This window comes from Colobus angolensis, unplaced genomic scaffold (genome assembly GCF_000951035.1).
Source record: "Colobus angolensis palliatus isolate OR3802 unplaced genomic scaffold, Cang.pa_1.0 Scaffold205, whole genome shotgun sequence".
NCBI classification, from domain to species: Eukaryota; Metazoa; Chordata; class Mammalia; order Primates; family Cercopithecidae; genus Colobus; species Colobus angolensis.
Genome location: NW_012115211.1, coordinates 1,416,759 through 1,426,606, shown reverse-complemented (window position 1 = coordinate 1,426,606; position 9,848 = coordinate 1,416,759).

Sequence of the window (9,848 nt, the reverse complement as noted above, 5' to 3'; positions counted from 1 at the left end):
GGACAAACATCCAAACCATATCACCTGGTCTCCACCTCCAGGCCTTGCAGGGTAATGAGAGGACACAGGTACAATCAGAAGATGAAGCAGAATTGAGATGAGCAAGAGGCCCAAGAGCAAAGTAGGGGCCATACTCAAATAAGGCAGTTGATACAGATCTGAAGCATCAGATCTGTAGGGGAATACAAGACCATCAGTGGGAAAGAGAATGAGGAGTCAGTATCTTCAGAATACTAGAATCAGATTGGGAGTACAGGATGGGTTGGGACGAAGGCCTCAGGATGGTGGTGGTGAATGAGGCGATAGTGCTGGCTGTGTGGCCATGGGGCAGAGAGACCACTTCACAGGTACTTAGACTAAATTGTAGGTCTGAGTCTCCTGAGCCCTTCCCTTGTCCTCCCTCCATATCGCTCTTGGGTGCATTTCTTCCTCCTGAGCTTTTCTCCATCAGCTGCTTTTCCTAGCAGCCTTGTCCTTGCAGCTGGTTCTGATTTTGTTTCCAGGTCCATCCATCTAGGCAACTTGGAGACACCTTTCTTATACTTTCCTGTGGGAGAATGTCTATGGTGCTTGTGAGTGGGAGAAGGAAACAAACAAAATAATTTTTCTTTGCACCCCACCTTCTAAAGATGATGTCAGAAGTAAAGTCCTGAGTAAAGAAGAGGCTGGAGTCTGGGAGAAAAAGGACAAAAACATTAAGGAGTCTTGAAATCACACTGACTTTTCAAGCTGTGCTCTGCAGCTGTTCTGGTCCCTGTGATCCTGTCCTGGGTAGGACTCACCCTGACCTATCCTTTCTCCAGGGACAAAGCAGCTGGGCTGTTGGGAAGATACAACAACTGATTGTCTCTGAACCCTGAAAAAGGACGGGCAGAGGAGAGCTCTGCTGTGTATTAGTCAAAACATTTTTGGTTGCACAGGGTAGAAGTTTAGCTCAAACTAGCTGTACCAGTCTAGCAAATAGCAGAAAACAACTCTGACTGGTTTAATCAACAGATTATTTTACCAAAGGATATTAGGTATCTCACGGAATCTATATGGGGCCAGAGATCTGGGTCATATGTCTGAGCTCTACTTGCAAGGGAGGTTGGAAAGCAAGTAAAGGCTTCTTCAGTGGCAGGAGAAGATGGGAAACTCCTCAAACATAGGACGTTTCTGGGCAGCCAAGATAATGACAATGTCCAACACACCAGCTTGAGTAAACACAAAATTCATTTGTTCACTTAACTGGGATGTCCACGGGGACAGTTTGGCTTCTAATGTGGCTGACCCAAGAATTCAACCGATTATTCTGTTTTGCTCCATCTCTCAAAGGTATTTTCCCCATATTGGTTTCATTCTCAGGTAAGTCCTTTCCAGAGTCACATTATAACTTTCATGGGCCCTTGGTACTTTTGCTTTTTGGGTTCCTCCCTCCATACAACAATATTAAAAATTATATTTTTACAATTGCATGGGTATAAAGTTGAATATAATCCAGGCTGAACTGTATTTCACTTCTTCTGATTTTGAAAGAGTTAAAACATTTTCATGGGTTCTTGAAAGTATAGTGGGCCCCAGGCACTTTTCTGCTAGTTCCTAATGAATAACTCAGCCCTGGCTCTTTTCCCTGGATGGGGGAGTTGGCCAGTGGCAAATCCTGACTAACAGAGCTTACTCCATCCTTGCAGCTCCTGATCCCAAGTGATGAAAGTGCACAATTGTCTCTCGTATGAAGTATTGGCTCATTTGTGGAAGAATTGCTGTGTTCAGGACATGGGAATTTTCTATTTAGAACGGGTCACGTGCCCATCCTTGAGGTGGAGAACGTGGTGCTGTGTGGTCACCAGCCCCACTGGAATCACACGGAGTTGGGGGAATTGCAGTTCCTAAAAACAAGAGCTGCCTGGCACACAGGAAAGTAATAGGTATCCACTCCAGTACCACAGTGACGATGTTGCAGGTGGAGAAGAGGTTCACATCATAAATGATCTGACCTTACCAGGAAGTGACTGAACCATTTGGCAGCTATGACCTTCATGTAGGTTTGCCCCTGAGTATCATCTTGGAAGGTGCCAAGCACTTCCTGGCAGGTGGGCTGAAAAGTTTATTTATTTGTTCAGGTACCACCAGTGAATAGGTATAAAATCATAGAGCTAAAGTCCCAGACTGTTAGACTCTTAGACTTAAAATTTTAAGAATTTGGAATCATTGAAACTTAGATTCTAAAGATTTTAGCATATTAGTCTCCAAAATTCTAAAATATCTAAAATCATGGAATTTTAGATTTTTACATTCTTCCCCTTGGAATCTTTGTTTCTAAAATTTAAAACTTTACAATCTCAAACCATAGACCTCAAACCTGAGAACTTTAGAATCTTATACTCTAAGAATGGTTTTAACATAATAGAATATTAGGATATTTGAAGGAAAATCTTGAATCTCAGAATCTTGCCTTGGGGGTCACGAGTCTTCCGAATCAGAGAAGCTTGGGCTCAGACCCCTGGTCTCCTGACCCTAGAATCTCTGAGCTGTCAGGGACTTAAAGTCAGGAAAGAACCATATTTGGCAACTCAGACCTTTATAAGGAGGCACTGGGGTAGATGGTGAATTTACAGTCCCAGGGGTCAGTTTCTCTTCTGACTGTCCCATCATGAACCTGACCTGATCCTTGCCCAGGTACCTCACAGTCTCCCTCAGAGCCTAGAGCCCGAATCTGCCACATCCCCAACCCATGCCACCCCATCTTCTTAGGGCTGTTTCTTTTCTTTTTATGCTTAGGGTGTCCAAGCCTTCCCCAGTGACCACTCACATGAATAGGATCCCAAACTGGGCAGATGAGCCCATTGGAGAGGGCAATAGGTTCCTTCCCCAGACCTTTTCCTAGGGCTCTCTGAACTTTCTGGAGGCTAGGACTCCTCTGAATATTATGCCTCTGGAACCTAGAGGAGTCATCCAGTAAGATACAGAAATGCCAGTGGAATCTCACAAGGCTCTTGCAAGGTGCCATAGAGCAACTCTTGGCTTTGTCTAGGGTCTGATATTCAGTAGCACCCTAATGTTTCCTTCATGCTACTCAGGTCTGATATCCACCTCTCCATGAGGAGCATTAATTAAGCAGCTGAGGGACAGGAAATTTCCCTGAAACTAGAGATTATTCAAGACAATCTACTGAGAATAAAAGGTAACACAAAATAATATTTACTCCTTGATGTGGTTTGGATCGTGTCCCTGCCCAAATCTTGTGTCAAATTATAATCCCCAATGTTGAAAGTGGGGCCTGGTGGGAGGTGATTGGATCATGGGGGTGGAATTCTCATGAATGGTTTAGCACCATCCCCTTGGTGCTGTTCTCATCATAGTGGGTGAGTTCTTGTGAGATCTGGTTGTTTAAAAGTGTGTGGCACCTCCCCCCTCACTCTCTCTCTTGCTCCTGCTCTGGCCATGTAAAGTGCCTGCTCCCCCTTGGCTTTCTGCAGTGATTGTAATTTTCCTGCAGCCTCCCAGGAAGCCAAGCAGATGCCAGTATCATGCTTCCTATACAGCCTGTAGAACCATGAGCCAATTAAGCCTCTTTTCTTTATAAATTACCCAACCCCAAGTATTTATAGCATTGCAAGAATGGACTTAATACACTCCTGAAGGTTTTTCTGATGGTCATTAATTTGTTTTAAGCAGAAGTCTTCATAATTATATCTATGCATTTATAATACATATATATTTATTTATATTCTATGTATCAGAAAGATTTGAGATAGCTCTAGAAACTATAGACAAAGTTTTTAAAAAAGGAAAAAACATAACAAAAAATAATTTAGGAGGAGAGAGAAGAACAATTGATATTTTTAGGCACTTGAACAAGAGAGGTGCAAAAGATGAGGAAGCGGCTGAGTTCCTGTCAGCTAAGGCAAAAAATAATCTAGCTGGATTCGGAGCATTTCATTACCCAGCAAAAAAGGAAAATAGTTTGCTTTTATGTAAAACATTTTTCTTCCACTATCTTTAAGGAGAAAGTTATTGGGCAACACTGAATAATATTATGGGGATGACATTAAATTAATCAATTCTGCACAATAATATTAAAAGCTAATGCTTACTGAGTGCTTGCTATGTGCTTTCGTCTGTTAGAAATGCAAACCCAGCTGAGTGCAGTGGCTCACGCCTGTAATCCCAGCACTTTGGGAGGCCGAGGTGGATGGATCACCTGAGGTCGGGAGTTTGAGACCAGCCTGGCCAACATGGTGAAACCCTGTCTCTACTAAAAACACAAAAATTATTCAGGTGTGATGGTGTGTGCCTGTAATCCCAGCTACTTGGGAGGCTGAGGCAGGAGAATCACTTGAACCCAGGAGGCGGAGGTTGCAGTGAGCCAAGATCGTACCACCGCACTCCAGCCTGGGTGACACAGCAAGACTCCATCTCAAAAAACAAAATGAAAAAAGAAAAAAAGAAAAGAAAAGAAATGCAAATCCTTCAGCACCACCCAAGATCTATGTGATTAAAAAAATCAGGTTAGAGCCCAGGCACCTGTGTTTTCATGAGCTGTCACTCTGATTTCTATGCACACTAAAGTTTGAGAACCCCTGGTGTAGAGGATCAGGCACTGAAAGAAGGGGCACCCTGGAATTCTGTGTCGCCATGAATCACCCTCCATATCATCAAGCCTCTTGGGGAGAATGGACCTTTGACTTTGTTTTTACTCATTCTTCTCATAAGGCTAAGGGGAGGGGCACTTAATGAGCGAAGACAGCCTAATGGAAATGAAATGGACCTCAGCCAGGAAACTGGGGCTGTAGCTCTCGTTTTTCTTTAATTTCTCTGGTCCTCTCTCTCTGGACATGAGTCTATCCATCCATGCAATGTAGAATCTGATGATATGTTTGTTCAGAGAGAGGGAGGGAACTAATGGTGAGTGACACCATGTCCCATGGGCTGAACTAATTAAGCCACTCTGTGTCCCAGGCCCTCTGAGAGGTGCTGTGGATACAGAGATGAAAAAGAGGCCCAGTTTCCATCCTCACATGGCTTCATTCTTCTCATAAAAACACATATAAGTAACAACAAGGTAATTATAATTCAGTGTGATAAGGGCAGTTGTTGGGAACCAATATACTAGCTAGAAACTGGTTTTCTTTCTGTAGCATAACAATTAGAAAAAAATTTTAATGTTTTTCATGATAGTAACATAAATAAAAAAGTTTATCCTACCAAAAATGACTACCAAGTTTGTTGAAAAAAATTAAAAACTTAAATGAAAGAAGATTCAAATAAATGGGGAGGTGTATCAGATAAGTGGGAGGAGTAGCATAATGCAACCCCCTGAAAATTGTGCTGAATTTTTGAGAGAGCTTGCAAATTTACTGCAATATTTATTTATTTATTTAGAGACAGAGTTTTGCTCTTGTCATCCGGAGTGCAATGACACGATCTTGGCTCATTGAAAACTCTGCCTCCTGGGTTCAAGCAATTCTCCTGCTTCAGCCTCCCGAGTAGCTGGGATTACAGGCACCTGCCATCGTGCCTAGCTAATTTTTGTATTTTTAGTAGAGACAGGGTTTCACCATGTTGGCCAGGCTGGTCTCGAACTCCTGACCTCAGGTGATCCATCCTCCTGGGCCTCCCAAAGTGCTGGGATTACAGGCATGAGCCACCACACCTGGTCCAAAATTTAAATGAAAGAATAAAGACAAGCAAATAGCTAAGTCAATTTTTAAAAATACCAAAGGATTGAAGGGGCTTCCATTATCAGCTAGGATAAAAGACATACTTCAAAGCTGTAATAATAAAATAATATTGTTCTGGCATAACAATAGACAAAATAATAATAGAATATAATAGCTCAGAGGTAGATGAGGTGTGTAGGAATTTGATATTGATAAAGATGGTGCTATAAAACAATGAGGAAGGACAGATTTTTTTTTAAATATATATTTTAGAAAAGAATGGCTTCTGATATGAAGAAAAAGAAACTAATTTCTTCCTTATACCTTAAACAGAGAGGAACTCCACATGATTTTAAGATATAAGTTTGAAAAATAAAACTGGGAAGCTAATGAAAAAACTGCTGGGAAATTCCTTTATGATACAAAAAGAAGAAAAGACTAAAACTCCACAGGCCATAAAGTTTAAATGTGATGGATTTGACTACATCAAATTAGAGATTTCTGCTCAATGGAGGATAGATTACAAACTGGGAAAACATATTTGCAATTTAAAGTTGACACTGAACATATGGAAGTTCTGCAAAGCAATACAGTAAGATAGAAGATCCAAAGAAACGAGCAAAATTTCTCAATAAGATTTGCACAAGGGGTATGCTAAGTGCTAACAAGTATTTAAAGAATGTTTATATTTATTTGTCATCAGAAAGATGTATATTAGGCAGAATGAAGTAGCTCTTTAGCCTGATAAGAATGGCAAAAATTAGAAAACTGGATAATAGCACGTCTTGCTAAAGATGTGGAAAGATGGGAACTGTTTAGTTCATTACTGCTAGAAGTGTTAAATGGCACAGCCATTCTAGGAAACAATCTCAAAGTACAGTCAACTGTCATTATTTACAGTAGTTATGTTTTATAAAGTTGCTGCAAACACTGAATTAGTGAATACTGAATAATTTCTCTAGGGGAAATACAGGATTAGGTTTCTGCAAGCCTCTGGTTACAACATTTTTATCAATCAAACAATGCATAACCTGATTTTACATATGTTTCTGTTTAAAGATATTGTATTTAACATGTATTATCGATTTGTTGACATTGAAGTCATGGCCAACAGCACTATAGCTCAAGCCTGAACACAGCTTATCTAACACAAAATTTTTTTCCCACAAGCCTTCTTGCATTAGAAACACTAGACAGCACTTCAGCACCATGCTTGGAAATACTTTAAACAGTGATGTCACCAACAAAAAGAGCACAAAAATGTGAAAAACATGGCTCTAAATAGCCCGCCGAAAGGACACTTATTTACAGAGCTGAACCATGAAGGCAGAACGTCATCTTGTTCGATCTCAGCTAGGTACATGCTCATAGGGTGACTCAGATTTTTGGCCACTGTGTGCATGTTCGAGAATGACCCTGCAAGCTCTGTGAGTGTTGGGGTTAGCAAGTAGGCAAATTTGCAATCTTCAAACGATGAGGATGGACTGTAGCTAAAGGTTATGCATACCCTATGACTAATGTATTTTACTCCTTGGTATATATTTCAGGAAAATGCTCCATAGGTCTGTAAAGGGACATAACACAAGGACATTCATCAAGACATAAAGGTAACAAAGAGTTAGAGGCAATTTAGGCGCCCTTCACTAGGAGAAAAGTAAAATGTGATCAAATCATACTATGGAATATTATGTAGCAGTTGAAACCAATGAAACTAGATGTATAAATAACAACATAAATATATCTTTAAAAAGTAGAATGAGTAAAAATGTAAGAAATAAATTGAGACATGAAACAATTCTTTTATTGTAAATTAAAATTACACATACATGCACTAAGCAGCACTATACTTTGTGCTTATGTGGGAAGGAGATTGAAAAGGGAAAATAAGTAAAACAAGCAAGGGGCCTGCAGAAACTAATGAGTATGCCATGCTCTGAACTCTTTTCTCCTAAGGTCCAAAAAAAAAAAAAAGTGCCGTAATGGTGGAATTATAAAGTGCTACAGGGCACCAGCTGGGTGTGGTGGTTCACACCTGCAATCCTAGCACTTTGCAGGGCTGAGGTGGGAGGGTTTCTTGAGACCAGGAGCTGGAGACCAGCCTGGTCAACATAGTGAGACTCTCTCTTTCTCTTGTTCATAGGGTGACTGGGAATTTTGGCCACTCTGTGCATATATATATATATATGTATGTATGTATTCACACACACAGACACACACACATACACACACACGTAAAGGATGACGTCTACCTCACATTTCAGAATTAAGAGCCAGGGCAGGCTTCTAATTCTCTAATTTCCTGGATAATTCCCTGGAGGAGCCTGAATAAAATGTACGCAAGTGAGATGGACAAGGAGGAAAAGTGCTTCAGGAAGAGAGAAGAGTTTGCTAGAGTTTGAAGAGAGAATGAGAACTTGGTGTGTTTGAGAAACTGAAAAGAAATTCAGAATTGCCATGCAAGAGATAATGGCGAGACTTGAGGCCAAACAGATCGTTCAGGACTGGATCAGAGAGAGTCTTTAAGTCACATGGAGGGTGGTAATATGACCAGATCTGTGTGTCAGAAAGCCTGCTCTGGCCACTCTATGTATGGGAACATGGACACACAAGCAGAGAGATCCGTGAAGAAAATGCTGTGCTCATCCAGAAGAGATCAGATGGTGACATCTGCACCCGGGTCAAGGATGTGGGGATGGAGAGGAGCCAAGGTGTCTAGGGATACCTTCACAACCACCACCTCAGGTTCACAGGGGTGAAAAGACTCCACCAAGTGTATAGGGCTTCAAACTCCCTCCCTCTCACCCTTCTTTTTAAGACAAACTGCTCCACTGATTCTTTTTGTAGGTTATTTATTTATTTATTTATTTATTTAAATCAATAAACAAAAACTGTATATATTGGCTGGGCTTGGTGGTTCACGCCTGTGATCCTAGTGCTTTGTGGGGCAGAGGCGGGCAGATCACTTGAGCCCAGGAGTTAGAGACCAGCGTGGGCAACATGGCAAAACCTCATCTCTTTTTATTAAAAAAAAATGAAAAAAAAATTAAAACTCTACATATTTATGGTGTACAACATGAGGTCTTAAAATATGAATACATTGCAGAATGGCTAAATCAAACTAAGTAACATGTATATGACCTTAAATACTTATTTTTTGGAGTGAGAACACAAAATCTATTCTTTTTCAATTTTTAAGTATACAATACATTGTTATTAATTATAGTCATCATGTTGTACAATAGATCTCTTGAACTTACTTCTCCTGCTTAGCTGAAATTTTGTATCCTTTGATTGATATCTTCCTAATCCACCCACCCTCCCTCCCCCAGTTGCTTCCACTGATTAGGTGCCCCTGTTAAATCATATGATTGAACTCATACATTTTTTCCCTCTGGCCACAGCTAGTTTGGTCCAGAGCCGGCATCTGACAAAAAGCAGCCAACTCCCAGGCTATCCGTGACCTGTGTTCTATGGCCTGGCTTGAAACTATTTAACTTTAAAAAATTATGATACCTATACATAACATAATATTTACCATTTAACCATTCTTAAGTGTAGAGCTCAATGGCATTAAGTACATTTACAATGTTGTCCAACCATCACCACTATCCATTTCCAGAACTTTGTAGTCATCCCAAACAGAAACTCTGTATTTATAAAACAAGAACTTCCCATTCTCCTCTCCCCTCAGCTCCTAGTAACCATTGTTCTACTATCTGTCCCTACGAATTTGATTATTCTAAGCACCTCATGTAAGTGAAATAATATAATAGTTATCCTTTTGTGTCTGGCTTATTTCCTTTAGCATAATGTCTTTAAGGTTCATCTATGTTGTAGCATGTATCAGAATTTCATTCCTTTTCAAGGTTGAATAATATTCCATTTAGTGTATATACCACATTTTGTTTTTCCATTCATCTGTCATTGGATATTTAGGTTGTTTCTGCCTCTTGATTATTGTGAATAATGCTGCTATGAACATAAGGATAAAAACATCTCTTCAGGATCCTGCTTTCAGTTCTTTTGGATATATAACCAGAAGTGGAATTACCAGGTCATGTGGTATTTATGTGTTTAATTTCTTGAGGAACTGCCGTATTGTTTTCCATAGCAGCTGCATCATTTACATTTCTACTAATAATGCACAAGCGTTCCAATTTCTCCACATTCTTATCAACACTTATCATTTTCTGATTTATTTTATTA